The following is a 7,630-nucleotide window of genomic DNA, read 5'->3' as shown; positions in this document are numbered from 1 at the left end:
GAACTTTGACCAGATGTTGACACTTAATATGAAATTCCAGACAGCTGTGATTATTTTTTACTTTTGTCATTTTTTTCATCAAGCAACAGAGGACCAATGAGACAAGAACACAAATGTGAAATCATGGGCTCACTGAGACGATTCTGTCCATGCAAAGATCCTCTGGAAAAAGACTCCGAGAGTTATAACTACTGTAGTATAAACATAGGAACTAAGTTAAACTTGTACATTTCTGTTGATCACTCCGTTATGTTGCCTCAAATAGTTTTAGAAGAGAAAAATAAATATATCCTTGTTTTCCACACTATGTGTGTTGTTCCCAAAAGAATGACTGTTTTGGTTCATCAGTGAATTCACTATCCCAGAGAGACTGTGGTATATTTTAAACCTGTTGGGCCAATGAGAAAAGAACCACGCTGGAGACCATGGTGAACGTGTGGCTGAACCTCATCCCTCAGACTCCAGCTTCAAGAATGTGTTTTCATGCCCGGCCTTCGTTCCTCCATAAATGTGTCCTTTAGTTTCAAACAGATCTTTATAGTTTGTGCTTCATAAGCCAATCCTTCTTATTCTTTTCGGGGGACTCTTCTTCAAAGAGCTTGCCAATGAAGATGTAAAGACAAAGCAGGAGCTTCTTCCAGGAGTTCTAAGCCTTGGCTGTGGACAAAACAATCTTAAGTTGGGCAGCTTTCCTCCACACAAAGAAGTTACTGGTCCTAGCACCACAGCTAGGGCTTTATCAGAAACTCAAAGCTTGGGGGATAAAAAACGGAGCAAGAGAATACTGTAACAAACTTCGTACAGAGTTCGGTCTATTAATTGTTTCATGTTAGATATTCTATGTGTTTACCTCAATTGAAAAAAAGAAAAGAATGTTTTGCTAGTACCAGATCTGCTGTGGAATTGGTATTGTATGTCCATGAATTCTTCTTTTCTCAGCACGTGTTCCTCACTAGAAGAAAATGCTGTTACCTTTAAGCTTTGTCAAATTTACATTAAAATACTTGTATGAGGACTGTGACGTTATGTTAAAAAAAAAGGTGTTAAGTCACAAAATGCGGTAATAAATATTTCATTTTTGATTTTTTGTTAGGCTTTTGTGTTTTTCGTAGTTTTAAGATGAAGTGGTAGAATGCCCACTATGTGTGGTGTTCAAAGTGGGTGATGGCTTTGTCCCCGGAAGTTGGGTATATTTGAAACTTAACTTACCAGTAATATTTAAGGTAATGGTCAGTAACCTTTGTGTGTATGTTTGGCCTGTAAATTCTCTCAACAGAAAACTTCTACAGGTACGAAATTCTGTGTCTGTCTATGAGCCAGCTTGAAGGATCACCTTCAATGAGTCCAACCTCCTTTTTAAATGCATGATGTTAAAAAAATAGTTTCAGATAAGGCTTTTTATGTTCCTCTTCTGCCAGAAGAAAGGGCTTTTTCAGGGTTAATTTTACATAATAAGAAGTAACTAGCGTCTGTGCTCAAATATAATTCATCTGCCTGTGTTTTTTCTCTGTCTTACTAAAATACTGTTGAATATGTAAATTAAAATTTACATATAGATGTTCATAGCTGAGTAAACAACTTCTATAGAGTTTGAAATCCTGAGTTGGAAAGATTACTTAATCATTGATCTTTAATATATATTATATTATGATCTCTTTTTATTTCGGACACCTCCATGTGCAGGCATGCTAGTGTGATTTGGTGACTAAACTTAAATTTTTTTCTAAAACAACAAAACAGGCAACACAATGTTTTTCTTTTTCAAAATCTCATGCAACATTCCTGGAAATCTGTGTCATTAGCTGGCAGATACCACACAAACAATGACTGCCGAAACGTACACAGTGAAAAAAAGTGTGAGGTGGTTGTGTGCCCCCCTCAATTTTTCAAATAAATACACTATCCTGGAATTTTGTAACGCCTAAATTCTAAATCGTACGTTTAGAAGAGATCATATAGACTCTAGGTAGTTGTGTGATGTCACCTTGCTAGGGAAGAGTTTCACTGTCTCAGAAGTCCAAATCTGAGTCTTATTTAGGGCTCTTCCTTCTTTCCAGTGCAGAAAACATTAGTAGAAGTTGTCTATGGAGGGACCAGGAAGTAAACGTCCCTTGTTTTTTGTTGTTTTTAGATAGGTGGAATTTCGATGAGTATGTACTGCTGTTTAAACATAGACATCATAACATTTCTGATGTAAACTAACTGGCAATGCAGAAATCCCGTGCCACTTGAAAAAGAGATAGCTTCCCTCTCGTTTTTGTTATTCCACTTCATGTGGAGTCTTTCTTGAAACTTTTAACTATTTGTATACTTCTACTTTAAATGCTTTTAGGTAAATTTTGACACCTCCATTATAAATGAACTCTCACATCAGCTGAACTTTTTTTTGGTGGGGGGGCAAAGTTTTTCTTCCTTTTCTTTTAGTAAAGTAAATGCTGAGATTTACTTGCTAATTGGTTCATGTTTAGGAAGTATTTCATGCAATTATTAATATGCTATTTCATTGAAGTTTAGATCTCAGAGCTCTCAATGCTTTTTTAATGAATAAAATGATCTCAGGTGTAGTTTCTTCAACAAAACCACATCCTATCATGTTAGCCCTTTTAAATATTTGGAGATGAAAAATAATTCTAATAAGATTTGTTTACATTTTTTTGCCCCTCCTCACATATGTCAAAGCTGAGAGGTGGTAGAGTTGCCCAATTTGTGTAATGCTTTTTTTATACTACCTCCGAAAGCACTTGCTCCTATCTCGGGTTTACTATTTAGTATAAAGAGTTCCGATTTGGGTATATTTAAGAAAGACTCAGCTGTCAAAAGCAAAGAAACTGGGAATGGTGTTTTGACAACCATATAGTGTTAAAGGCAATACTGTAGTCTGAATAAAATTGCTTATGTTCTCCAAAACAAGAGTAATATAAAAACACTTTTTATTTATATGGAAAAGCAAAGCAGAAATAAATTCCAAAGGTTTCCCTTTCTTTAAGAAATTCTGAGAGAACTGCAGTTGCCATCTGTTAAGGGTTTGGAATTGAGCAAGAAGCCACATTTTAAGGGAAAAGGAGAAAAAGACCAGGAAAGCCTGTGTCTTCCCTCCACCCTATCTTCTCCCCACCACACCCCAGCTGGCCCTGGCCAGATTTGCCCAGAAGAGTCCATCAGTACCCTCCTGGCCTCCTCGCCCGCTCCCGCCCTCGTGGGCCTGTTAACCCGGAGCAGATCCGGGGAGGGAAGTGTGGCTAATATCTCCAGCAGCTGTCAGAGGAGGGACCTTCGTTCAAAGGAACGAGACGGGGATCCTCCACAAGTTCCCCATTAGTCTTGCAGGCCCGCAATTCGATAAGGAGCCTGGACCTCCGCTGCAAGTTGCCACTGTGTTCGAAAGGCCCGTGTCTGCGTGTCCGGATGTGTCCAGGGGCCCCTATTTCGCAGCCACCGGCCCCCGACGCCCGCCGGGCAGCGTCGGCGAGGGCGCGCGGCCCGGAGCCCGGGAGGCACCGGGGAGGCAGGGGCGGGGGCCGAGGCGCGCAGACTCCCCGCCCCGGAGCCGGGCGCCCGCCCTCACCTGGCCGCCCGTCAGCCCGCGTGTGTTCGGCCGCGGGGGAGAGACGTGCCTCGGACCGACGGGGCGGGGGCGCGGCCGCCGGCTCGGGGCGTCGCGCGCGGCCGTCGGGGCGCGCGGGGAGGGAGCGCGGCGCGGGGGACGGGCGGACCTGCTGGCAGAGGCCGGTCGGACCGTGAGGAGAATGCAGCCCGTCGGGGCCGCGTTTGAAGGGAGCTTTTAATATTAATAGTTTCGGTGTAGAGACAGAAGGGAGACTGCGTCTGCGGCTCCTCGGGGCAGACTCTGGGTGACAGCGATGATGGATGATCCGGCCGAGCCCAGCGCTCCTCCCCTCCAGCCCCAACGGTGTCAGAGCTACTTTAGTTGAAGCTTTAGAAATAAAATAAATAAACAGCATCGCCCCCCTTACTCTTCACACACCTCCACCCGCACCCCCCGCTTTCCGACATCGATTTATGGATCATTATGAATCAATTACTGTTCTCAATACTTTCCCATTGGCTTAAATAAAAACAGTCAAAAGATGAAAACGTGGGGTCCCCGACAGGAACGATCGCAAAATCCATTATCTCATAATCAGAGGCACTGGGTGAGGAGGTGAAGAGAAAGGAAGGGGTCGCCCAGTAAACAACTGGGGGGGACGCTGGGCAGAGGGCCGGCGCCCGGCTGCTGTCTTTGTTCAGTTGGGTTCGGTTTGTTTGTTGTTTGTTGGGGGTTTGTGGTTTGGTTTTTGGTTTTTGAACGCGGGACCCGCGTGAGAATGAGGTGCCCACGGGTTTTGTGACCTAGTTTTGGGGGACTCCTTAGGAGAAACCTATTTGCACGCGCGTCCCCGCCAAGAGCAGGCGTCGTTGGTGGTGAGGTCGCACGCGGGAGAAGGTGTGCAGGACTGGGTCCCGTCTGGGGCGCGGATTTGCACTTTGTTGTGAGCGAGTGTGCGGGGGGCTGCTGCTGGGAAGGGGTCCCCCCCTCCCGCAAAGCCCTCCTCGCTCCCGGTCCTGGGCTGTTTTTGTGGTCCGAGCCGGTTGGAGTCTGGGGCCGGCCGCCCCTCCCGGCCCCACCCCCACCGCGGCGCCCCGGGCTTTTCTTCCCTCGCGGGCCCCCTCCGCGGCGGTGCCAGGGGTTCTCTAGGTGTTTCTATGACTACATTGTGTGTGTGGGAGGGTCAGATGTGGGGGCTGCCCGCGAGAGGGCCGTTCCTGGGCGATCATTTATCAATGTCACCCACATAATGATTCTCTCTGCAGCCTCCTATTGATGAGGATAATTACATTAGCTCAGAGTGACTGATCAATGAAAAACCACCACACAAAAACTTCTTTACTCCTCTATAATACCAAAAACCGATACAGAAATAACATAGAAAGCCTGATTTTTCTCTCCCTTCCCTATCCACCAATGGATTCTACCCCCCAGCCCCAAAGGACGTGGGAGTAAAGTAAGAAAATAGACCCAGGTTTGTTTCCTTTCAAGGAGGACGCAGTTTTGCCCGTGAATGCATTTTCTTAAATGTGTTGGCTTCACTCCTCCTTTGGTAAAGAATATCAACGGATTGGCTACTGTGAGTTGCTTTTACATTGGTCTGTGGTTTTCCGTTCTTTCTATTTCTTTCTTCCCCTTTGGGCATTTTTCCCCTCTGAAAATAAAAAAGACAATTCTTTTATAAATAACTCGAAAGGGAAATTAATCTAGGTCCCCTCTCTCGTTTCTTTCCTTTCTTTTCCTTTCTTTTTATCTTTTCTTTCTTTCTTTCTTTCTTTTTTTTGGTAAAGTGTCTAAGTCGGGTTATCTTTTTGTTTTTATCACTTCATGAAGTAGCGCAATTAAAGATGTGATGTTGCATGGGTGTAAAGGGAGGATCCGTAATAGGGAGACATAATGTGCTATATTCTCGCCTGTAAGTTTGCACCTGAATTATGATTTTGCTTTTTCTAGACCTCAAAAATCAATATTTTCTCAATTAAAGAAAATTTTAATGCTTTACTTGCGAGTTGTTAAAGGCACTGTAAATTTTATTGTACTGCTCCTTGGTTTCGGAGGAGGTGCAGGAGACCGGTTGGTTCTCCTGGTCTTTCCCTCTCCCAGGAACATCAGTGTGTCAGATCAAATGCAAGCAACAAAGGTAAGGAGGGTTCCCAGAGGGATGGAGCCAAGGGTGGGGAGCCGGTCAGGCAGCCCTCCAGTGCCAGAAGCCATTGTCTTAAATATTTCACCTCTCTGTGTCCCACCTTCTCAGTGACAGAAGTGTTCATTTAACTTTAATATTTCTCCAAAAGGAGCAGTTCCACTCCCATGTACTTTGTGATAGAAAAGAAGCTGCACTTGGGGAGCCTTCTAAACTCTCCCGGTGCCCCCCCCCTTTTCTCTTTCCTTCTGTTATTTTGCCAAAATGTAATTCTTAACTGGTTCTTTCACAGATTCTGCCATATTTTATGTGTTCTGGCCTCTATGTCAGAACTCACTCCCCACCCTCCAGAGCACTCACTGTTTACAGATGTTTTCTCCTTCCACACATTCCACGTAGTAAAAGTTCCTGCAGAGAATTAGCTGTGGTGTGTTAATAGCCCAGGTCTGCTACTGCTCTCTCCTGCAAATCTGAAGTCTGGTAAGGTGGAGAATGGCACTGAACCAATATTGGACAGCATGCTCCAGGGTCCAGGAAACCCAAAGACTTGAGCATTCCAGGCCCAGGGACTGGATGGGAAGCAAGGTAGTGAAACTTTCAGAATGTAAGGCAGAGAAGAGAATGAAGAAAATGAGGGTAGAGTAGAACCTAATAAGAGAAGAATAGGACTAGAGAGGGGGGAGAGCTTTGGGGACCTCTTTGTAATTTAAAAAGAAATAATAATGAAGGGGAACTGAATATCTAAGACTTGCTGTTAATTTCTTCTTCTTTTTTTTTTTTTATACCCAATGTCTGTTTAAGAACAAATCCTCAGAGATGCCAGGAAGGGCCGGAGTTTCCAAGTGGAATTACACACTCGCAAAGTTCCTTTGCAGTTCCCTCTTCAGTTAATTTGCTGGGAATGAGAAGACCAGGGAAAGGGCTATGTGTGTGGTGTACCAAGGGCTTCTGTAAGAGTCTGATGGGAAGGGGCACCTGTGTATAATGAGGCCGCTGTAATAAGCTGAATAAGAGGAGGCACAGAGAAAAAGCCACACAACGCCACAATGCGTTCTAAAGTAATTCTCACCTATCTGCCTTTCTCTTTCACTTCAGCCACACACTCTATCAAACATTACACATAGGTGGGGGAAATTTCTAGTTCATCGTCTTTTGTCTGTAGACCCACCGGATTGATCTCCCTTCCCTTAGAGCTCTGACATGTAAGCCTAGACCATGGCCTTTTTATCAAGTGAGTGGGGCTTTGTTAATGTATTTGTACTTTTCTGCTTTCAGTCTAAGTTTCTTGCTTTGGAGGAAGGAGGGGTGCAAGAAAGGAGGGGGAGGGGAGCTTAACACAAAGACTTTAGTTCTCACCAAGCAGGTTTCAAAATAGGAACTTAATAGGAAGAAAAAGGAAAGAGTGCAGAAAATAAAGGGGGGTGGTGGTGAGAATTGTTTATCACAACAGGTTTTCTTGACTGAAAGAGAGGTAATTCTGTGAATATTTTTCCCTTTGGGGATTCTGTTTTCTTCATATTGAAACATTTTCAAATTTTAATCTTTCAGCAGACAAAAACTCAATATAAATATGACATGGGCCACTGGCAAAAAAAAAAAAAAAAAACCACCGCGAACTTAAACTCTGCTAAGAGAGGAGGGGGTGTGGGGAGGAGAGAGAGCCCTTTCTGATTAATAACTAGCAGGGTAATGTTGAGGCTTTTTCTGCCCGATTGCCTTTTTGAATTAGAGCCGATTTCTTCACACTTCAATAGTGCCTGTCTCCTTTAAAATGACTGGCAGATTTGTTTCTCTTTTTTCTCTCCCTGAGACTTAATGATGTAAATTTTCTAATTAGTTAAATCATATTGCTTAAAGGCCTAATATTCGTCGTGTAAGAAATGATCATCCTGATTTGGACCTCTTGAAATATTCTGAGAAATAACACTTGGCTTTCAGGT

General features: G+C 43.9%; 1 protein-coding gene across 6 annotated transcripts in view; it reads left to right on the top strand.

The window, feature by feature from the left end:
- The window catches only part of MEIS2 (Meis homeobox 2), a 198,374-nt gene extending 197,287 nt beyond the window's left edge, over positions 1 to 1,087 (top strand). For all 6 annotated transcript variants that reach the window (XM_037163067.2, XM_037163066.2, XM_037163064.2 and 3 more), the window contains one exon: positions 1 to 1,087. This exon is cut by the window's left edge and continues 344 nt beyond it. The gene's annotated coding sequence lies outside the window, so the exon portion shown is untranslated.
- The last annotated feature ends 6,543 nt before the right edge of the window (positions 1,088 to 7,630 follow it).

This window comes from Artibeus jamaicensis, unplaced genomic scaffold (assembly GCF_021234435.1).
Source record: "Artibeus jamaicensis isolate MK-2021 breed Jamaican fruit bat unplaced genomic scaffold, CSHL_Jam_final contig_1132, whole genome shotgun sequence".
Lineage (NCBI taxonomy): Eukaryota > Metazoa > Chordata > Mammalia > Chiroptera > Phyllostomidae > Artibeus > Artibeus jamaicensis.
Note: the sequence above shows the minus strand (reverse complement) of the source record. Positions and strands in the feature narration are given on the sequence as shown.